The sequence below is a fragment of the Hemitrygon akajei genome, chromosome 3, assembly GCF_048418815.1.
Source record: "Hemitrygon akajei chromosome 3, sHemAka1.3, whole genome shotgun sequence".
NCBI lineage: Eukaryota > Metazoa > Chordata > Chondrichthyes > Myliobatiformes > Dasyatidae > Hemitrygon > Hemitrygon akajei.
In genome coordinates this window covers 67,295,329-67,319,885 of record NC_133126.1, presented here as the reverse complement: position 1 = coordinate 67,319,885, position 24,557 = coordinate 67,295,329, and the positions used below count along the sequence as shown (strand labels likewise).

The following is a 24,557-nucleotide window of genomic DNA, read 5'->3' as shown; positions in this document are numbered from 1 at the left end:
ATCAAATTAAACAAACCCCATCTGCCTGTGCCTTAGCAGGTGTCTGTCTAAATGTCTCTTAAAATATTCTATCATATTTCCTTTCACCACTAGATTTAGCAGCACATTCCAGGTTTTTTTTAATAAACCTGCCTTGGAAATCTCCTTTGAACTTTTCCCTCTCATCTTAAATGCATGCCTTCTCGTATGTGATAATTCCATCCTGAGAAAAAACTCTATCCTAACTCTAATTATCATAATTTTATAAACTTACATCATATCTCCCCTCTGCTGCTAATGTTTCAGAGAAAACAATCCAAATTTGTCCAACCTCTCCTTAAAGCTAATATTCTCTAAGCATTGGAGATTAACCTTTTCTGCACCCTTTCCAAAGTCCCCATCCTTACTATAATGTGGTGACCAGAACCACGCACAATTCTCAAAGTGCAACTTAAAAGTTTCAGACAGCAACAAGACTTTCTGACTCTTTACTTGATGCCCACACTGATGAAGGCAAGCATGCTGTATGTCTTCTGCTCCCACTTGCAGGGAGTTATTGACTTGCACTCCAAGATCCCTCTGTTCTTCAACAAATACTTGCTTTAGGGTGATACCACCAAGGTTCAAAAGGGATGAGGGGATCGTCTATTGAGTAAGGATGAGGCAAAATCAGCCTATGTTCTACAGGACAGTGGAGAATACAAGATGTTCTAATTGAGATATATAAAATTCCGAGTGTGTGGGACATTAAAACAGGAAGTGCTGAAAATGCTCAGCTTTTCAGGCTGGATTTGAGCTGAAGTCACAGGTAACATTCCAGGTTGATGACCTTTCAATATCAGACAAAAAAAAAATGGTCTCGTTCAACTACAGTATTTAGTTTTTCAAAACAGGAACAACTGCAGAATATAAAAGCATTCAGGTCATCAACCTAAAACATTAACACAGTTCTATCTCCAGAGAAGCAACCCAATCTTAAGAATTTTTCAAGCATTTTCTGCTTTGGACTAGATCTAAACTTGACTTGATTTGGAGTTCATTTGAATGTATACCTCTACGACATAGATTCTGATATCCTCGTGCATTTCTTATCAGTACCAACATGTATCAAAACAAAATATTTTCTCTACTCAAATTGTCTGTATAGAGTGAACAAATATCTACTATTTGCACTGAAGGCAAGATTACTGTTTTTACTAAGTCAAAACATAAATAGCTCTACGTCATGCCCAAGAATCCACAATTTGTGTTTACACATGGCACTTAATCTCTGATCCTATTCCAAAGTGACATCAGGAACCACTTTTATAATGTCCTTTAAATCAGAGTCTCTTTTAAACAACTGTTACATTTCTTTGACATGCTAATTCTACACATTGCAATTCAATATTATTTGAAATCAAAGGAGATAGCTGATTGACTGCTCATCACATCATTAATTTGCAGATGGATTTACAATTAAAATATGTGACCTGTATCATATATCTATATCAGAAGTATATAAGGGATCACATTGGTCCAAGGGGATTCACGCTGATAAATTAACAGGATTATCATCATAGCAGATCTCACTATACTCAGAAGTTAGTGCGTAACTATTGTGCTTGGTGTGCAGACCAAAACCGTAGTGCTAATGTCATGATGGGAAGAGGAAGAACGATAGGCATAAACAGTGTGCATCATCAAAACAATTTACTTCCATTCCTATTTCCCTCATTGAAAGACAGGAACTCAACACCTCCCTATGTTCACTTCAAAAAAACCACTATCAGTAAGGTTAGGCAGCAACACCTCCACCACAATTATCCTTAATACCGGTGATCTGCAAGGCTGCGTACTCAGTCCTTACTTTACTGCCTGTACACAGATAATTCTGTGGCCAGATTCTGCTCTAAATTCGTCCACGTTTGCAGATAACACACCATTGTAGTGGGCAGAATCTCAAATAGCAATGAGTCCGAGTCAGGAAGGAGACAGAAGGCTCGGTAGCATAATATAATGACAATAACCTTGCCCTCTTGTTAGCAAAAGGAAGGAGCCTGTCATTGGCAGTGCACATGCTCCTGTTTACAGGTTGAGAGCTCCAAGTTCCTAGGAGTGAACATTATCAGTAGCCCGTCCTGGTCCAGCCATGTAGACATGGCCAAGAAACTGCCTCAACGTCCTCAGGAGGCATGCCCTCCTTTGATTCTCGCTAATTTTTATAGAAGCCCCATGGAAGGCAGTCTATCAGGATCCATCGCAGCTTGGAATGCTACTGCTTTCTCACATTATATTGCAAGAACAGACCAGTGGGCAGAGGGGTTGGCAAGGCTTTGGTGGTAAAGCATCAAATCCTCAGAAAGAGCTGACATAAGACAGGGAAATGTAGAATCCTTGTGGGTAAAGTTAAGAAACTGTTAGGGTTAAAAAAAACCCTGATGGGAGTTATATACTGCCTTCCAAATAGTAACCAGGATGTGGGGTACAAATTACAACAAGAGATAGAAAAAGAATGTTGTAAGGGCAATGTTACAATAGCCATGGGGGATTTCAGAGTGAAGGTAGACTGGAAAATCAAGTTGATGCTAGATCCCAAGACAGAGAGTTTGTAGAATGCCTGTGAGATAGCTTTTCAGAGCATCTTGTGGTTCAGCCCACTAGGGGAAAGGCTATTCTGGATTGGGTTATATATAATGAACCAGATTTGATTAGGGTGCTTAAGGTAAAGGAAACTTTGGGAGAGGTGATCATAATATGATAAAATTTATCCTGCAATTTGAGAGGGAGAAGATAAAGTCAGATGTATCAGTATTACAGTGGAGTAAAAGGAATTATAGAGGCTGGTTAAAGTTGATTGGAAGCAGATAATAGCAGGGATGACAGAAGAACAGTAGTGGCTGGAGTTTCTGGGAGCAATTCGGAAGGTGAAGGATTGATGCGTACCAAAACAAGAAGTATTCTAAAGGGAAGCTGATGCAACTGTGGCTGACAAGAGAAGTTACACACAACACAGAAGCAAAAGAGAGGCCATACGATAGAGCAAAACTGAGTGGGAATATAGAGGATTGGGAAGTTCTTAATAACCAATAGAAAGCAACTAAAAAGCTATAAGGAGGGGAATGATGAAGTATGAAGGTAAGCTAGTCAATAATATCAAAGAGGATACCAAAAGTTATTTTATACTGTAAAGAGTAAAAGAGAGGTGAAAGTAAATATCAGGCCACTAGTAAACAATGCTGGAGAGGTAATATGAGGGACAAGGAAATGGTGGGAGCATAAGTATTTTGCCTCAGTCTTCAATCTTCAGCGTGGAAGTCACTAGTAGTGTGCCAGAAGTTCAAGTGTGTAAAGGGGAAGAAGTGAGTGCAGTTGCTAATACTAGTTCACAAAAATGATTCTGGGAGTGAAAGGATTATTGTATGAGGAGCATTTAATGGTTCTAGGCCTGTACTCACTGGAATTTAGAAGAATAAGGGGGGATTTCATTTAAACCTATTGAATGTTGAAAGGCCTAAATGGAGTAGTTGTGGGGAGGATGTTTCCTATAATGGGGGAGTTGAGGATCAGAAGGCACAGTCTCAGAATAAAGGGATGACCATTTAGAACAGATATGAGGAGGAATTTCTTTAGCCGAAGCATAGTGAATCTGGAATTCATTGCCACAGGCAGCTGTCGAGGCCAGGTCATTGGGTGTATTTAACTAGAGGTTGATGGTTCTTGACTAGTCAGATCGTGAAAGGTTATAGGGAGAAGGCAAGACAATGGGATTGAGAGGGAAAATGGATCAGCCATGATGAAATGACGGAGCAGACTCGATGGGACAAATGGTCTAATTCAGCTCCTTGCTTTTATGGTCTTAGCTCTGCCCAAGATGAAAGGAAATTGCAGCGAGTTGTGGATACAGCTCAATACATGACAAAAGCTAGCCTCCCCTCCACAGACTCGATCCACACCTCTTTCTGTCTTGTGTAGACAGCCAACAAAATCAAAGACATATTAAGCATAAGATAGAATAAACATGAAAGCACAAACGTCTGCAAGCATGTACCACCAGCCTCAAGGACAACCTTTAATTGTCTTGCTTTTGTAAGATGATACAACAGTCCCCTAATATGAACAGATGGACTCAGCCTCACAGTCTACCTGGTTATGGTCCTGTAACTGTTATTTCTTGGGTTTTTTTGTACGACCATGATGTACCAATGTATTGAAATGATCTGTATTAATGATATTGCAAAACAAGTTTTTTCTTTGTTCCTCAGAACATTTGACAATAATAAACCAATTTACCATTGCCCTCTGCCTATTGTAACAGCTTCCCTGTTGTGTATTTAACTGATGGTGTTCATTCAGGTCAACTCTCTAATCTACTAACACAATATTTGATGTTATTGACTAGATCCCGTCAACAGACTAGTCTGTCTCAAACCCATCAATCCCGCCCCAAAACAATGGCAGTAAAGGAAACTCTGCCACAAAACTGTCAATGTCAGAGGTCCCCCCCATGCATTCAGCAAGGAAGCTTTTGTCAATCAGTGGTGCACAGAAGCCTGGCATCGCTCAACCAGCTGCACCTGCAGTGTCCAGAGTTCCTAGAATGCCCCAAAGTCCACCATATATGACATCCCTGAAGAGACTCTTGCCTTCTCCACCAGAAATCAAATGGAATGGTTTGTTGCAAATGACCAGGAGATTGGCGAGCTCACTAACCACAAATACAACATGTTCTTCAACTAAACCCTCCATCACACTGCAAAGGGGGGGGGGGGGAAGAGAATCGGCTCCACAAGCAAAATAACACTGAGATCCAATAAACGTCACCTCTGCTGAAGAAGAGATTGCTGTAGGGGTGGAAAGCAACCAACCGATAACCACAATATATATGGATTCTTCACTGTTAGAGTTAGCATAATCATGGCCCTCCAAGAAAGGAAACAAATCTGATTCCAGTAACTACAGTGGGGTGTCCCCAATGTCTGCCACCAGGAAAACCACTGCAAGGAGTGGACGAAGGACTCTTCAAATTGTAGTTGGGATTGTGTCCACCAAAATGTGTAGTGAAAATTATAAGAAGATGAAGGGACCAGCATCAATCACTACAGAGGCCCTCTATCAATCTTACAAACTCTGTCAACCGTGGTGGACTGAAGGATCATTAGCTGCCCTCACAAATACATCTCAATCCTATGACTGCGATAAGAAGAAATCCAATGCCAATATCTAACCAGTAGACCCTGTTACAGAATCAACTCCAGTGTAAGCTAAAGTCAAGCAAATCCATGTCATTGTTCCGACCCTCCTCTTCATATTTCTCCCAATAAAAATGCACCTCATAACCAACACTCATCTGTCTGGTCTAGATTTAACCAACAAGTTGAAAGGAAAAGTGCTCAACCTACAATGAGCCTTTTGATAATTATGCAAAGCACAAAGGTCCACTGCTAACCTCCTCACAACAATTGAAGACTCCAGAAAACATAGATCATTTTCTGCAACTCAAATACCACCTCTCATTGAATACTGACATAAGTGATAACATTCACCACACTTCAGTAAACCACTGCAGTCTTAAACCTGATAAAGAGATTTAAACCTGGCACAAAGCCCTTGGTTTACCAGGCAGGTGTGATCAATGCCCTGCTGCACACTAAAAGGAAACATGCATCATGCACAGGGGAGGTACCACAATCTTATCTTTTTTTAAATCCTCCAAATCCACTGGCAGGACAAAATAAAAATTCCTCTGGCAATTCAATTTTATAAAATAAAATGCCCTCTGGTCTCTCAACTGGAAGCACGCAGAACCCAGTGGAAGTAGCTCATCCTTACAATAACTACACAAGCTAAAAGTCACACCCACCCAACCTGCGGCAGACTCTACAGATCCCACCCACATGAGCCTCATCAGCCAGCTCAGAACCCATAGAACTGAAGTCATCTTAATCCTGAGGGATGCTTAAGAAGAGCAGCTGACAGATTTTCTGTTAAGACCCTTCGTGAAGCTAATGAATTAATGAAATCTGAGTGTTGCAGCTACAGTATCAATGTAATGTCTTCACATCTTTCACTGACAGTGTGGCTCACCATCTAGCAAACATTTTGCAAAGGAACACCTGTCATGATAAAAAAAACAAAGAATTAACCTTTGTATAAGCCTCATCTTATACAGGTTTCCCCCGCTATCTGAAGGCAGAGCGTTCCTATGAAACCGTACGTAAGCCAAAATGTCATAAAGCGAAGAAGCAATTACCATTAATTTACATGGGAAAATTTTTTGAGCGTTACCAGACCCAAAAAATAACCTACCAAATCATACCAAATAACACATAAAACCTAAAATAACACGAACATGTAGTAAAAGCAGGAATGATATGGTAAATATACAGATAAATACAGAAATATTTTATGTACGGTGTAGTTTCACTTATCAAAATCAGGAAGACAGCGAGCTGAAATCGATTTAGAGAAAAAAAGTCGGCACGTACACGCATGCGCACACAACTGCCCGCACAAGGCTTCACGGTCATGGTAGTCTTTCTCGGGATAAACACACATATAAAACAGGCAACTTTTTTTTCATAAAAGCGAAAATCCTCTTTGGTTAGCAAAATCAGGTACTAATGTAGGTCTTTTGTAACAGCGAGCTGTCGTAAAGCGAACGTTCGAAAAATGGGGGCCACCTGTACTGGTTCTAATTTAGTATGTTTCTTTAAATTTTTATGCTGATTTCACTATCCTAAGACAGAGCAGAAATTTGAAACTTTCTTCTTTACTGCCTTTCTCGTTCTTGGGCCTGGTGAATGGGGGAGTAGGAAGTGGGGAAGTTGGAGCAGAGTACTGATGTACTTGTAACAGCACAGTGCCACAGCTCACAATACTGCTGTATCAAAGCTCCAGTGTCTTGGGTTTGACCCTGACCTACAGTGCCTTCTGTGAGCAGTGTGCAGACCCACTGTCGGGTTCCCCAGGATGCTCCAGTTTCCATTCACTTCCCAAAGATGTGCTAGTTATTAAGTTAAATAGTTCTGCTAAATGATTATGTGTGTTGTAACTTCAAAACACTAAATTAATTCAAAGGAAGATCAGGAGAGACAGGTGAGAGAAAATAGATCACCATTAAATAAGCAGGGAATAGGGCTGATGGGATAACTCAAAGATCAGCATAGATTCAGTAGATTGAACGGTCTCCTGTGTCATCAGGAAATATGAGGTGAAGCAGGGTCCACTGTTGCTAGGCCAGTATGATTATGTTAACTGAGACCTTTCCTAAGAAGTGAACACAAGTGATGATAGTAAAATAAGAGGCATGCTGAATGTTAGTAGTTCATCACCCCACTGAATTGAGTTGAAATTCACTGCACAATTTGTATCTATGTCAATACACTTTTCAAAGACTGATTTCTTCGAGTGATGCAATTTGACTTTTCCCCCTCTTAAGTAATATTTGGTATTTAAATGGATTGCAGATAGAATTAAATCAAAAGGGCTACATGTAGCCAAATAGAGCGTTGCAGGTCTCAATCTGCGATTTACAAAATAAAATGCTTTAATCCAAAATTGATCAAAATAGGCTATAGCAGAAAATAATTTGTTCTGCAGATATGGAAAAATTCTTGACACGGTTATTTAATACTAATATCTGGCTTTCTTTGTGAATGGATTACTGAGACAAGTAAAAGCTCTTCAAACGGATAAACTTATATTGGAATACTCACAACCATGGGCAAGAATTTGCAGTCAATTTTAGCACACCTATCAAGGCTGCAGTGCCAAGTAGATAGATGTACTGGAATAATATAGGGTATACTGGAATAATATAGACTGGGGATGGAAACATCTGGCCAGAAAAAGCACAAGTCTGAAATACAGAAAAGGAACAAACAGTATTCTAGGCAGAAGAGAGAGCCAATAATCTGCAAATCCAAGACAGTAAAACTCCCACTTCACAGAGCTGATCTTGGTGCTCTCATCAGTGAATAGAACAGCCACCACTATCCTGTCAGTCAACGTCGACACCATGACAAGTCTCCAAGAGAGCCGCAAAGCCTGTAATTAAAAATCTTTCCTTCTATCACTTTAGTGCCAACTACATCAACTGTGTTTCAAGCAGTATGACGTTAGTTTCATTTTGCCTAATGCCTTTAATTTATATAGCTTTCAATAGATTGTCACTATATTACTCAGAATGAAGAAATCTGGTTCCAGAGTGTCGGAAACTGCCCAAATCAGAAGAACTCCTCTCCAGGCAATTTACTGCCAGATAATCTAAGATATCAATGATTGTAACTATAAAATGTTTAGAAGGCGCGACTGTATCTATATCCTTTTAAGGAAGGCAATATTAGGATGAAACTCTTAGAAAAAAAGATGTTGACAAAATATTCCGAAATAAGAAAGCAAAGACAAGTTAGTGTAGAAAATTGGAAGATAAAGCAGTAACCAGAAATGGCAATGCATTTTTAGGCAAAACCCCTACCAGAATGGTAGATCCAGGCTGATATCGAAGTACCATGTAAAGTGCAAGGACATTCTACAAGGATATTACCAGATATTTTACCAGATATATAGGGCGTAACCATTTAGAGAGTTTGTAAAGGCTGGAATTCCTTCACTAGGAAAGGGACAGCATTGGTAATTTGAGCAATGCACACAAAATGCTGGAGGAATTCAGCATCAGGCAGCATCAATGGAGGGGAATAAACAGGCTGCGACCCTTCATCAGGACTGGAAAGGAAGGAAATTTGAGTGAGCTTTAAAATATTGAAGGAGTTTGATGGGTAAAAATTGCTTCCACTTGCAGGTGAGTACAAATCAAGGAGACACACATAGGGGATGGATGCCATGTTAAGAAAAAGAATGAAAGATGCAACATCTTTCAAGTGCAAACCATGAGCTATGTATGAACTGACCACATAAAGGATTAAGGTTCTACTGCCAAGTAATCCAGGAACCAGGACCTCAAAAATACAGCGCCTGAAATGTTTACCGATTGCACCTTCTGCAATGTGTGTAGGAACACCAGGGCATATCAGATTAACCTACACATGTCTGAACAATTAGAACAAGAAGAAAACTTCACAATCTGAGTGACTGAGGTCAGTTTTGGGGAAGGTGGGACTTGTGCAACATAGATAAGCTGTTTCTAAAGAGCTGGAACTAACATCTTCATAACAAGATTAACTAAAGCAGCAAGAGAAAGTTTAATGTGATTTGTGAGTGGCCACCAGGATGAAACTTGGTGAGGAGAAACCAGGTGTAGAAGACTGAGAGGAAAAAACACTTAAAACAAAAATTAATTGAAATAGCAGGGTAAGTATAAGGTAGCTTAAAGTGGGTTTGGATGACATGTCTAAATGCAGGGACTATGGTAAATTACTGGGAATATTGCCACATGGGAATTGTAGATTATAGGAAAGGCAAGGACCTACCTCAAAATGGAGGAGGATTTATAATTTAACATTACAAACTGTATGCTATTTCAGCAGGGAAAATTAAGAGAGTGGTTTAACAGCACAGAACAAGGAATCCATTATAATAGTGAGGGATAATAATGTAGTTGTCATTTCAATTACAACCTCTTTGGAAACCTAAATAAACACCAGAGGAGCTATCTTGTTAGTGATTGTAAACTACATGATACCAATATGCGGCATGGAGGTAGAGGTGGAAACGTCAACAACATGCAAGAACTACAGAGTACTGGTGAATGGAACTTTAATGCAGAGCTGGATAGAAAACTGGTCTGATTTCAAAACTATGATCTTCCTTAATCTGTTTCAAGTGAACAAAAAAGTAAAAGAGCTGGATCTAACTAAGGTGAATGAACTATGTCAAGCAAGGCATGCTTCAGTTGGAAAGCATTGGCTGGTGGCCATAATCACAAAGAACTTGCAGTTGGACTGATGGTGAAGTTATTGGCATTTGCCATTGTCACAATCAGAAACTGACCACAACACCCACCATTGTCATATTACTACAGGATATTACAGTCAATGCAAAAGCTCTTGTGTATCATTTGCAGGTTTTAAGATAATCATTCCCTTCAGAGCTTTTCTTAAACATATTATATTCCCCTCTTCCCCCAACATTAATAATGCAAGCATTGGCCTTACAGGATAAATATGCACATAGTTAGCAATTATTCCAAGAAGTGAATTGATCAAATTTCAGTAAAGTACTGGGCCTGAACCAATGGAGAAATGGCACCTACTTGATGAAGTAATGCTATTATTTCTCCCCGAGTCTGGATTTCCCAATTGACTACAGATGTCCCAAAATGGCTGGTTGATCTTCACTTGTGGCTTGCTGACTGCACTCTAACACTGTCCAGCAATCAGGTATGAATGCAAAGCAATTCTCCAGCATTCAGTGTCTGAGCAAGGTCCAACCTATCTGTGGTAGTGGGACAGAAATTACTCTGCACTATTTTAGCTGACTGGTGTCCACGTTGCTCTATCGGGGAAAGTGAATTCCAAGCTTTCTTTACTTTCCATGCATCTTTGGATGTACTTCAGTGTTAAACCTTTACTTCAAAATCTGTGGGTGTCTTACCTGTCTGAAACAGATCTGCAGTAATTGCAAATCTTCACAGTCGATTGAACTTTGTTTTCATTTGTATCCACCGTACATTAGCAACATCTATTTTCACATCTGAAAATATGCCTAGTTGAGCAGCTGTTTGTTACCTTGGTCCATTACTGGTATACAAGAAAACATGAATTGCAATTATATATAAAAAAGATCTCACCAGTAGTAATTATTTTATTTTTCCTCTAATGCTTTTCATTTCCTTCACTGCCTATTCTTATTTGCCAGAACCACACCACTTAACATGAGTCTATCTTAATCGTGGTGGTTATATGTATTGAAGGTAATTTAACACTCTTGCTTGCCAAATGCTAAATCGAATGCTAATGATGACGTGAAAGCCCATGTAATTTTGCACAAATGGGAATCCAAAAAATAAAATATATACACCGCTCCCCCAGCAATTATGTACTCCAAAACAATATGGAACTTGGCCAACAAATCTGAAAGAAACAAGCAAAAACATTAAACTGCCATTTGCTTATGTTTTTTGATTTGTATCTGAAGATTTAGCTCCCACCCAATCAATCAAGACTCAGTTGCTACAGTGGTAAAGCATGTTTAGGTAAGTCACTATTACTGGTTTCCTGCTATCCTGGGGGCCTCTCAAAACTGCAAAACCCATCCCCGATTGTCACATCTACTCACCCCAGCTACTAATTCTAACTTTCACCAAGTGCCAGCAACAACACACATATCAAATCCTCTATTCATCAATTATCAAATCTTTGACCCCCTCCCCACCATTCTGCCTCACTCCTGCGTCAGCATAATGTAATTTCTAATTACAAAGTTCAAAGTAAATTTATTATCAAAATATGTATATATCACCATATACTACCTTGAGATTCATTTTCTTGTAGGCATTCAACTTAAAGTAAAGAAATACAATAGAATCAATGAAAAGTTAAACACAAGAATTGACAAACAGCCAATGTGCAAAAGAAGACAAACTGCAAATTAAAAATACTGAGAACAGAAGTTGTAGAGTCCTTGAAAGTGAGTCCACAGTCAGTTTAGAGTCAGGGTAAATGAAGTTATCCACGCTGGTTCAGGAGCCTGATGGGTGAAGAGTAATAACTGTCCCTGAACCTGGTGATGTGGGACCTAACTCGCCTTTACCTTCTTCACGATGGCAGCAGTGAGACAGTGCTGGGTAGTGGGGGTCCTTGATGATGCAGCTTTTGTTGTGGCAGTGCTCCATGTAGATGTGCTCTATGGTGAGGAGCGTTTTGCCTGTGATGAGCAGAGCTGTATTCACCATTTTTTGCAGGCTTTTCCTTTATATATTTTGCAACAACCTGCAATACTGAACTCCCAGTGGAAGTTCACACACTAAGTGCTTTTTGCCCAATATGAACTGCCTAATGTGCCTTTTATTTGTTTATTATTCTTTATTTGCCCTTTTTTAAGCAATATCTCTCCACAAGGGTTCCCTCCACACCATTGACTATATCTTGAGGTGACAGCTGCCAGCTGGCCAGAGGCAGTTAGTTACTTTTGCAACTGCCCTAAAGGGAAGACAGCTTGGAGGACTACTGCATAACTTAGCCTCTGCTGGATGCAGCTCAGGATATATTCAGCATGAAGCAGAACCTGAAAACAGTGCCAAAGTTCAACTGTTCTGATTATAGTCACAGCTGAGATTTACAAGAAAAATTATCAACCATTATTTTCATAATAATTGTTTTTACAGATAAAATCAAGCATAGTAGCTTTCATTCAAATATCCTGTAATAATGTTAATTCTTATCATCTCTAAAATACCTTCATGAACGTACATTTTCATGTCTGCATTCTCTGCAATATCATTCATGGAACAAAGTAAGGCGCAAAACGTTGACAACACGTGCACACTGGAACACACAGAAATGTAACTCCACAACTTGTGTTTAGCGGATAGGTGTTAGCGTGGATCACAAGAAATTAATGGATACTATTTAACACATTTGTAAATTTGCATTTTTTGACACACGCACTACACCTATGACTGTGATTATGTGGGAGCTCACAGAATGTCTAATTACTTGTTATTTACAGAGTCATTGTTGAATTCTGTTTACTTCTATTTTCTTAGTGGTTTTGCAAAAGAAAAGGTGCAAAACCTAAATAAACAACTCTCACTTCATTGCTGCCAGGAACTTTTGTTTTTAGATCTGCCATGGACTCAGTCAGAAAGACACAATACAATATTTGGTTTACTATTGTGAGCCAACTCCAAAAAAAATGCAAATATATTATTTATTAATAAATAACTGATAGGTCATACACTTGTGCAGTAATCAAAGGCTGCAGGTCATTTATAACTTAATTGCTGCTTAAGAAACATAAAGATTTGATCTCAAGTTTAGAAGCGAGATTACAACTGGAAATCAAAGCCAGTACACATTTTAATATTGCTTTATATCTATTACAATAAGCGGCATCTGTGAGTGTTGAGATACCCATAGATCAGTTGCTCTCCATATCAATGCTCACAATAATCAGGATAACAGACCTTATAACAGTTCTGTACTATATATAATGTGTTACGCAACTAATAAGCAACTAAATTATGGAAATCAGTTGTGAGCACTCAGAGTTTAGCTGTCAATTAGTCAAAGAATTAGACATTCATAATTTTTGGCTTCAGACTGTAGAAATTAGACATTATTTTTTCTTACATTTTTAGAGTTTTTTAATTAATCAATGTAGAAATGGGTTCTTTGGCCCACCGCACCCATGTTGAATATCAAATACCTATTTGTACCAATCACATTTTCCAGCACTTGAACCATAGCCTTTTATACATTGGTAATTCAAGTACTCATCAGATCCTCTTTAAAAAAAATTGGAAGGTTTTCATCTTTACTATCCCCTAAGGCAGTGCACTCCAGATTCCTGTCACCCCTGGATGAAAATATTCTTCCTTAAGTCTCTTCGATACTTCCTATCACTGTCTGTAGCCCTCTAGTTTACGGCAGCTCCACCAAGGGGAAAAGCTGTCTACTGTCTAACTTATCCTCAGCATTTTGAATACATCAATGCGGCCCCCTTCAGCCTCCTCCACACCAAAGAAAACCAACCCAGCCCATCAATTCTCTCCTCCTGACTGAAATATTCCATCCCAAACAGCATCCTGGCAAATCTCCTCTGCAGTCTCTCCAGTGCAATCACGTCCTAGTTATATGGCAACTAGACCTGCACGTGGTACTCCAGCTGCGGCCGAACCAACGTTTAAAAAAAAATCACTATAACCCCCCTCCTCTTGGATCCACTGCTCCAGCTAACAAAATCAACCGTCCCACATGCCTTCGTCTACTTGTGCCGCCACCCTCAGGGGTGTTCAGGCTCGCACAGTGAAGTCCATCTGGTCCTCAGTACTGCCTAGGAGATTATGATTTTATTTTGTATCTACTAGTCTCATTGGTCCTCCCAAATTGCTTCATCTCGCTCTTGCCGGAATTAAATTCTATGTATGATTTCTGCCTTTTTAACTCATCAATAATGTCCTATAGCCCAAATAATCTTCCTCAACAACAGTTCCAATTACTGTGGTATCTGTGAATTTGATAATCCTACCTTCTACAATCACATCAAAACCATTAACGTACATAGCAAACAACAAGGGTTGCAAATCTCTGCAGTGCGCCATTAGACAGGCTTCCAACCAGAAAAGGGCCCTCCATCATAACTCCCTGCTTATTACCAAGCCACTTTTAGATCCAATTTGCCACAGGATATATCCTTTTCGATGAGTCTCCCATGTGGAACTTTGTAAAAGCCCTTCATAAAGTCAATGTGGATTACATCAACTGCAGTGTCCTCATCAATACCTTTTGTTCCAATGTCAGAAACGTCTAATTTGTGTATGATGCTAAAACTGGGGCAATAAAACATTCTTTGATATATTAACTAAGAGGTTTCTAGTATCATGATATGTCAATGTATATTTAGATTTTGGGGTTCTTGACTATTTCAAAAGAGGAAGTTATGGGTTATCCTATTGATTAAATAATCCCATATCTTTTCTGCCACTTCTGTATTTCTCCACTACCTCTCACCAAAAACACATAGAAGGTAACTTCTCATCACTCTGCCTCCAGTAAAATCAAAACTCAATCACATTTTTGGCAATATAAGGCAATTACTCCATCACTGCCTCTTAAACAAAATAAGAAATTACGAAAGTACTAGTTGTGAATCTGGGAGTTATTTCAAACATTGCAAAGAACCATTACAGCTCAAAAAACAAATCATATTATGCAAACATTAATCAGGTAACAATAACATGTCTCAAATCAGATTTCCTAAAATTTTCATATTTTTGTTAGATAAAATAATGAAGTTATGTTTATGTTTTCCTCAATAAACAGATGTGTAAATTGTAAATTTGAACTTGAAATATACTTCATGCAGTTTCACAGCTATGGTAAGTCATCACTTCGGATTTTGACTTCATTATTTTTGGAAAGGTGGTTAATACCCTAAAATTAAAATATTTCAGTGTCAAGACACAGAGTGTATGATTTGTTGCGTTCTTGACTTCCCATTATCAGTTGGAATTGAAGTGTTACCTATTAATTAAAGTCCATCACGGTCTTTGCTTTAAATTCTTGTGATGCCAGTTAACTGGGGGGAAATGTTTTTTTTTTGGCAATTGGAGGTTTTTGCTGCAATTTCTCAGATCTTGCATTTTGTTCACACACACTGCTTTCCACTTTTTAATTACTTTGGTAGATTTTATAACGTTAAAAAGTGACCAAAGTACCCCAGACAACATTTAAATATAGCTGTGGTTAAATGGTGTTGGCATTAATTAGAAACTAACAAAATAAAGGCCACATTTTCAGATAGTTTTTGCCACATCCCATGCATTTTGACTTCCTTAAATTTCAGCTCAATACATTTCCCCCTGGAGGGGGTGTGAATAATAATAGAGTGGCGCCAAATATATCCAGGACCATGTTGAACAACTGGGATAGCCAACTCCGTAACCTGCAAGGGTGAACAGGAATGACGGAGAAGGAGATCAGGAATTACAAGAATCAAATCTGTAAAAAAACAGCTAAGAAAAGGAAAAGATGAAAAAAACTCCTCCAAGAGGACGACAGCCTTGTTGGGTTTGGAGGCTTGTGCGCATCACTGACCCAGAGAGCTATGTTGGCAGGAGTGAAGGCTTTATGCTTTGGCTCTTGGTAGGGTCACCCATGCCAAACAGGTCAAAGGGTAGAGGTCAGACTAATAGTGGTCCACCAGTTCTCCAAGTTCAGGGCTTCAGCTCAGGGCTAACAACCCTGAGTGGTAAAAATAAATTGTTAAGGAAACAGCAATGAACATAGAACATAGAAAGTTACAGCACATAACAGGCCCTTTGGCCCACAATGTTGTGCTGACCACAGATGTAGAATCCTTCTGCATCTGAGTGTGATGATATTCTTGAGTCTCCATCCAGGACTTTCATGACTGACGGTAGTATAAACCAAGAGAAAGCTACTGACATGATGAAGGAAGTCCTGAACACCACCAGAGATGACAGACCTTTTTTGCTGCCCTTAACGTGATGGCTTAATGAACAGTTGTATGTGGGGGAGAAAACTGGGTTGTGAGGGAGGAAAGGGAGAGGAAAAGAATATATGAAGACATTGTTCTTTATGGAAAATCCCCAACAGTATTCCATCTGTAGTACGCAATTCAAATTATCTGCTTCTGAAACAGGAGCTGAGTGGCCTTGAAGATAGAAAATGGCATTTTAAATGAATGTAAGTGTTAATTTTCACCCCAGTGATCTGTAGCAATTCCTTGAAATTTAAGGGAGTACTCAGGGTGAGTTGCTCCTTTTTGGGCCAACATGGGTCTGTGCACCACTGGCAACAGACAAACAAGACAGTCCTGTCAACTTAGCCACAAAATCATACAACACGGAACTCTTTGGTCCACTGCATCAGTGTCAACCATCAAGAATTTATCCACAATTATCCCCCATCAAACGTGGCCCCCACCACTGGCCCTGATTCTCAAGCCATCCACCCATACCGTAATCAAATTTAGTTTTCCTTCATTTGCTCAAGTACAGTGAGGTACAGGTACAATGGAAAAACTTGCTTGTAGCAGAGGACTAGGCGCATACAACACATAGAATATAAATTATACATAAATCATTCAAGACAGATGAAAAACTACTGTATAAAAACAAAATTTGGTGCAAAAATTGACACAATCATGATAGTGCAAGAGAGAGTTCATATTCCGCTGGTGAGGTAGGATTAGGGCTCTGCAGGTCAGTTCAAGAACATGATAACTGCAGGAAAGTTGTTGTTTCTGGTGGTGTGGGACTACTGTAGCCAACTGACCTACCTACTACCCACTGGAAGGCAACTGGAGCTCTTAGAGGAGCACAGAATAACTCTACACAGACAGGATGGAAACCAGATTTCTGTAGCTGTGAGGCAAAGGGCACTATCTGCTGCACCACTGTGCTGCCTCTGTGGGCGAATTACTGCCTCGTGAAGATACTAACTCATTGCTAATCATGTACATCACCACTCCTAATGGAGCACGTTAAACTCAAAGTGTAACATCTATAAACTCCATCTCTGAAAGCTGACAGAAGATTCAATCCAGTGATGGCACCTTACTCTCATATTACAAGGCTACACACCAAATCTTTGGAAAGACCAAGTATAAACCTGGCGTTTGTTTGTGAAGCACCCACACTCTGTCAGCAACAGTTATCTTGGGCCTCTGGCTGCATGGCACTTCAATTCCCCTTGAAGTTTCCACACTGACATGTCTGTCCTCAGCTGTATCCACTGTCATAGTAAGTCCAAGTACAGACTAGAAGACTTCATACTCACCTTGATTAGCCTTTAGCTCAGTGGTATGAACACTGAATTGCCAATTTCAGCTCAACACTCTCTCACTCTAACCAGTCGTCTCAGATCCCCTCTCCCTTTGTTTTCTATTTCCATCCTCCGCCTGACTCCATCCTTCCTTATCTGGTTCCAACAATTACCTACCAATCTCTATTTCTGCCTTCCCTCTCCCTCGACCTAGCTGGATCCATCTGCCTCTTTTTACTTATGTTTCTGCCTCTGTCTCAGCACCCCACTATTCATACCTCTCTCTCTCACCTCACTTGGCTCCATTTGGCCACCATCCTACCTCATCTGGTTCCACCTATCATTTACCAGCATCCGTCTCTCTTCTATATACTGGCTGCCCTGATGTAGGATCTCGTGCCAAAACGATGACCACCCCTTTGCTTCACAGATGCTCCTCGAGAGCTGAGTTCTTCTAGCCGTTTATTTTTTGCTCCAGGTTCCAGCATTTGCAAAGTCTTGCGCCTCTGAGATTAAAATTCATGCTGTATAAGTCAGAGGCCAAAATTGCAGTTTTCCAATCAACTAAAACTGCTAATTAGTGATGATAATAAAGAGTGAAAAGGCATTTCTTCAGTTAGGTGGTTCTGTGCTTGTTGTAGTTCAAGACAGCACGGCTTCAATAGCTGCATAAGTATAAAATAGCACAGATGATACAATTCTTCTGTGTTTTTCTTTGAAAGCCATAGCAGAATTCAATGCAATATGGCTTTTCTATAGACTTACGGCACAAAGAAACTTCAATGAATGGCATCTGAGTTATATTGTGTTCAGCTTGGCAGGTTCCTGAAAGACTTGGGCAACAGTGTTTCATGGCAGACAGAGAGATAAGTTGTTTGAATAAGCGTCTAAGCTTTTTTTTAGGAAAATAAGATTCATTATCGATTTTTAGAAAATAACAGAAAAATGGTAAGCTTTAAAACAGTGCAAAAAGTAGACAGAACTATAATCCTTTCAAAGCCAGATCATAATTCAGAAAAATGTATAAGAAAAATTATGTGTCATTTCCTATAGTGCCTTCTGTCCCCAACAGAGAATAATTTGGATAAGAAATCTTGGTAATTGGGATTGCATCATCAAAAAACTATTTCTTTGAAACATTAAATATCTGAAATTGCAACAGCCAGCTCGATTTTAAAATATTATTTCAGCTTGTGCACTCTGAGATAACTAGTCCACATTTAAGTATTAACTTTGTGGTTCAAAATGGTTGGGCATTATGATTATATATAATTGATGAAGTGGCAGACTATTGTGAATGATTTCTCAAGTTCAATGGTGTCAGCTCCCCCTTTAAGCAGAATTTTGTGGGAGATGATCTACTCACACCATAGCAAAATCTAATCATAGCACAGTAAGCTTCACTGTGAACTGGAATGGATATATTTGCATACGTTTTTTTCTCAACCTGTCAAAAAAGCAGAGCAACAGCATCTGAGGCAGAAATCAAAGATGAGCATTTTGGAAGTACTCATCAGGACAGTCAGTATCTTTGGAGAAAGACATAGAGTTAATGGTTCAGGTCAATTCAGCCTTTTATCTTGATGGATTCTGCTTCACACATTAAGTACCTCCAGTATATTCTGATTTTAGTTTGGATCTGCAGGAATTATCTTTTGCTTTTCAATTAACATTTCAGGCAGAGTTTACTCTGGATTGCAAACTGATTTATTTCATAAAAGGTTGAATATGATAGTGGGAAAGGTATGATAGGAGTCACTTAGTTCAATAAACAGAAGTTTTCTTTACATATTGATATAATAACATGATGGGTATTTGAATAACCCTATTTTCTTCACTTTGGAGCACTGGATAACAGTGTTCATCTCTGCCATCCCTTATGGCCCAACTATCTTTACAATCAGCTCACAAAGGATGAACTGCCCTTTACTTTGTGTTTTTTCTTGTTTTAAAAGCTTGACAGCTGTCTTAGCCTCTGTCACAATTGCCTATCACTCTGCACTGAGACTAGAACCACTCACTTAACCTGACAATGAATCATGCTGAGATCAAATGGATTGCTGCAGCAACAATGAGGGTGACATTCATTAGAAATTGGCCTTCGTCACCTGCAGGAAATCCTATTCAACTGCCCAGCCTGACATTCAATCTGTATACTCTAATTTCTCGTTAATTCAAAGCTTAACACTTTGTGGTGAACTACGTATACCTGTCTGGACACGCCCCCTGATGACTGCTCCTGTGGCTCCTCCCACAGACCCCTGTATAAAGGTGATGGAGGTCCGAGCCCGGCCCTCAGTCTCCAGGATGTAGTATGGTGGTCACTCACTGCTTGTTCCTTCTTCCAGTCAATAAAAACTGATACCTCACTTTTACGTCTCAGAGTGAGTTATTGATGGTGCATCACACTTAAAATATCTAAATTTCCCTTTTTTATTGGAAGATGGTCAAAAATATCCTGAACTGAAAGAGTTCTTCTAGTCCATCATAACAACTACAATATATAAAACACACAATATAATTCAGGAAATTTAACGCTTAATACAATGACCCTTGTATGCTGTAAATTGTAATGCTGTAAATTTTGATAGCGAAGTTAGACAAGCACTTTCTCTTCTACATATTACATATATAATATCTCTTAAAGAATCATAAACATTCGCCACATTTCAAAATAATCTGAAGCACTGAAAGAACTACAACTGCAGAGCTGTAGATCAAAATCTGAGAAGTATGATTAAGTCACTTCAAGGGATTAAGGGGTTTCAATCAAATATGTTTGAAGGAATCCAGGCTCAATGACCATCAGCATATAACCTGCAGCATCAGAGATCTAAACACACTACACCAGCCTTTCTCAACCTTTTTGCCCTGGAGGAACCCTTGAAATAAGTTTCAGGTCTCGGGGAACCCCGGCATAAAAATTGTTATATCTAGAGCTCATGGAACATTAGTGTGATCAGTAAGGTGTAGATATAATAATCCGAAAATAAATATCAATGCTCTTTTGATTCGAGAATGAACATTTTAGCCAACCTTTCTTGAAAAAAATAGTTGTTTAGCTTACCTTTGTGAAATTAATCTCTTTCTTTCCTTTTCATAAATTTTAAAAACATAAGGCAAACAGAATAAACTTCTTAATTCTAGGTTGAACTTGACATAAACGCACATGGATTTCACCTTCAGCTGAAAGGAGACAATTTCTTATCCTTGATCTTGATGCCTGCTAAACAAGAAGAAGCTTGCACACACGTAAGAAGTTGAAAACTGCAGCAAAGTGTTCATTGTTTTCCTATGAATGGCAGAACACTCTTCTTTCACAGAAATCCAGAATTTGCCCAGGTGCACGTTAGTAAATCTTGATTGCATGATCAGAATGCAGTTCACAAAGTTCTTCCTCCTCTCTCAAAGTCAAGTTCTCAGGCTGAACAGAAGATTCAGAGAAAGGCTCACTCACCCAGCCGTACACTTGTGTTGAAAGGGAGGAAAAGTACTGTTCAATTTTGTTCTGCAGAATTCCAGGAAGCAGCAATGGAAACATATCAAGATTTTTTTTTGCAACATGATTTTTCCAAAGATTCAGTTTCCTTTTAAATCTAAGAATCTTGTCACTTGAAGTCAAAACATTTTCTCCAAGACCTTGCAGAGACTTGTTCAACTGGTTCATAAGATGAAAAATGTGGGTTAAGTAGGCTACTCTCTGCAGCCAATCAAAGCACTTGGCAAAATCTGCCCAACTATTTTCTTGAAGGTACTCCTGAAATTCACCTTTCAGATCAAACACCTTATTGAGAACTCTTCCTCTGCTAAGCCACCAGATTTCTATATGTAGCAGGGGATTGGTATGCTCTTTGTCCAGATTTTCACAGTTTTTAAACATTCTCTAGTGAACTGGTCTTAAAGCTACTAAATAAGTTGCTTCCAGAACCCTTTTACTGACTGTGAATTTATTTTCAAAAGCTTTAATCTGTTTGTTTTGAGATTCCAATAGTCGTTTAAAATAATCAGAACTTTTATGTGTCATATGTCTGTGATCTGTAGTTAAGCATCTTTTCAATGTTGCTGGAGCCATTGCTACATTTGTAGGTTGTTTGCCACGGACTAGGCACAACGGAACAGGACAACTCGGATCCCCAGTCCACGTATAACCCATGGATAAGTAGCTTTCATTGTAAGGACAGACTTTTTTTGTGTCCATTGTTGCACTTGCAGTGAAATGACTCAGAAGATTGTAGTTCTTCATCATTAATCTTATCAGAATTGTCCCCAGGCCTAGGCCTAGAGTCCTCATCTTCCATCTCACACCGTCCTCTTCAAAAAATCGCCACACTGGACCGAATGAAAAACTCCCTCCAATTTTTTACTACACTGATAGTTTGTTTGCTCCCATAAGTCGGTTGGCGGCACATAAGGGGAAGTTGGGGGAGGTAATTCGGGAGGGAGAGGCTGATGTCATAGCATAAGTTGGGCGAGTCTATTCAATGCTCAGAAAACGTACTTCACGCTCCTCAACAACGAACCATCTTCCCATCCGTGCAATACAGTGCTCACCGATTATCAACGGCCTCCCCTATCTTGTGTCAAAACCTGAGAATGAACTCAACCAAATAAACATGGTCCTTCTGCACACTGCCATACTGGGCTGGAAGACCTCTAATGGGGCTGCACAGTCACTGTCCACCACTGCGAGCACTAGCATCTTGCGAAGTTCAAAAAAACAATGTTTTTTTTAAAATCACGATCTCTCACGGAACCCCTAGCAACGTCGCACGGCACGCTGGTTGAGAAACCCTGCACTAGACCTTTGCTATACTAAAATAAGAATATCTACTGTTCCATGCCCAGACCACATTTCAGGACATCTGGTCACTTGGCTGTCCTTCTACTTCAGAGGCTAAAGAGATAAGGACAACAAAGAAGTGGTCGCGGGAGGCAAAGGAGCGGCTATGAGATTGCTTCGAGTAGGTGGACTAGGCCGTGGTCAAGGCCTCACCTGTGGATCTAAAAAAAAACACCACGGTTGTCACAGACTTCATAAAAACAGTTGCAGATGACTGTGTCCCCACAAAATCAATCAGTCTTCTCCGGCCAGAGCCCTGGATAAACCATGAGATCAGCAATCTGCTGAGGACCAGATCAAAGGCATTCAGGTCTGTTGACCAAAAAAGTTACAAGAGGTCTAGGTACGATCTCCAGAAAGCCATCTCAAGGGTGAAATGGAAATTCCAGACTAATCTTGAATCAATGAAGGATGCTCAATTGCTGTAGCAGAGCTTGAATGCTATCACTTCTTACGAAGTGAAATCAACTGACATAGGTGATAACAAGACTCTGCTTCCAGATGAGCTCACTGCCTTCTGTGCTCAATTTGACTATCAAAACATGGAGGAACCATCACAAACTCCCACAGCCCCCACTGACCCTGTGATTTCAGTTTCTGAGGCTGACGTGAGAGCAATCTTCTGGAGGGTGAACCCATGAAAAGCATCCAGACCAGATAGGATAACTACTAAAGGCCTGTTCTAATTAACTGGCTGGAGTGTTCACTGAGATCTTTAACCTCCCAATTCAGTAGTCTGAGGTACCCACCTGCTTCAAGCAGGCTTCAATTATACCAGTGCCTAAGAAGAACATTATAACCTGCCTCAATGACTATAATCCAGTAGCACTTACATCCATAGTGTTGAAGTGTCTGGAGAGGTTGATAATGAGACATACCAACTCCTGTCTGAGAAACAACTTAGATCTGCTCCAATTTGCTTGCCAGCACAACAGGTCCACAGCAGATGCCATTTCATTGGCTCTTCCCTCAACATCTGGACAGCAAAGTTTCATACATCAGGATGCTCTTTATTGGCATTCAATACTATCATCCCCTCAAAACTAATCGATAAGCTTCATGACCTGGGCCTCAATACCTTGTTCTGCAATTGGATCCTCGGTTTCCTCATTTGCAGACCCAGTCAGTTCAGACTGGCAACAGCATCTGCTCCACGATCACCATCCGTACATGTACACATCATGGTTGTGTGCTGAGCCCCCTGCTCTATTCAATTTACAACTATAGCTGTTCCCACAAACTATGGACCCACCTTCAAGGACATTTCGTCTCATGTTCTCAATATTTATTGATAATTTTTTTCTTCTTCTTTTGTACTTGCAGATTTTGTTGGTTTTTGCACACTGGTTGTCCGCCCTGTTGTGTATGGCTTACTATTATTGGATTTACTGAGTATGCCCACAAGAAAACAGATCTCAGGGTTTTATATGGTGACACATATGTATTTTGATAATAAATTTACTTTGAACTTAGAAGTTAACCCATTTTTGGCTGGCACAGATGCAATGGACCATACAGCCTCCTTTTGTGCTGCTAAACCCCTGAGCATCCCAAACTGCTTTCTAGCTAATGGACTACTTTCAGTCACTGGTGTAATGTAGAGTACAATCTAGAAATATTTTAGAGGGAAATTCGTAAAGAACAATGAGCAGGGTTAAGTGCTGGAATTGTAGATCTCAGGAAAAGCCTTAAATTTGGTTCTATTTGGGTAAAACTTTATTTGACCTTTTGAAAAAGATGATCTTATGTGCAACCTCAAAGTTCAAAAAGTCAAAGTAAAATTTATTATCAGAGTACATGCATGTCACCACATACTCAGCAAATCTATAGAACAGTAACTGTAAACAGGATTAATGAAAGAGCAAGAGCATAGAAGACAGCAAACTGGGCAAATACAAATATAAATAAATAGCAATAAGTAACAAGAGCATGAAATAACCAGATAAAGAATCCTTAAAGTGAGACCATCGGTTGTGAGATGGTCTCAACAGATTAGTGTAGTTATTCTCTTTTGTTCAAGTGCTTGCTGGTTGAGGGCCAGTAACCGTTCTTGAAGCTGATGGTGCAAGTCCTGAGGCTCTTGCACCTTCTACCTGATGGCAGCAGCAAGAAAAGAGCATGGCCTGGGTGGTGAGGATCTTTGATGATGGATGCTGCTTTTCTACAGCAACATTTCATGTATGTATGCTCAATGGTTGGGAGGGCTTCACCCATGATGTACTGACCAGAATCCACTACCATTTGTAGGATTTTCTGCTCAAAGGCATTGGTGTTCCCATACCAGGCAGTAATGTAGCCAGACAATGCACTTTCCACTACACATCTATAGAAGTTTATCAAAGTTTTTG

At 39.7% G+C, this 24,557-nt stretch overlaps 1 protein-coding gene across 2 annotated transcripts in view; it reads right to left on the bottom strand.

The window, feature by feature from the left end:
- prkd1 (protein kinase D1) overlaps positions 1–24,557 on the bottom strand; it is a 323,070-nt gene that overhangs the window by 203,356 nt on the left and 95,157 nt on the right. The window lies entirely within an intron of this gene.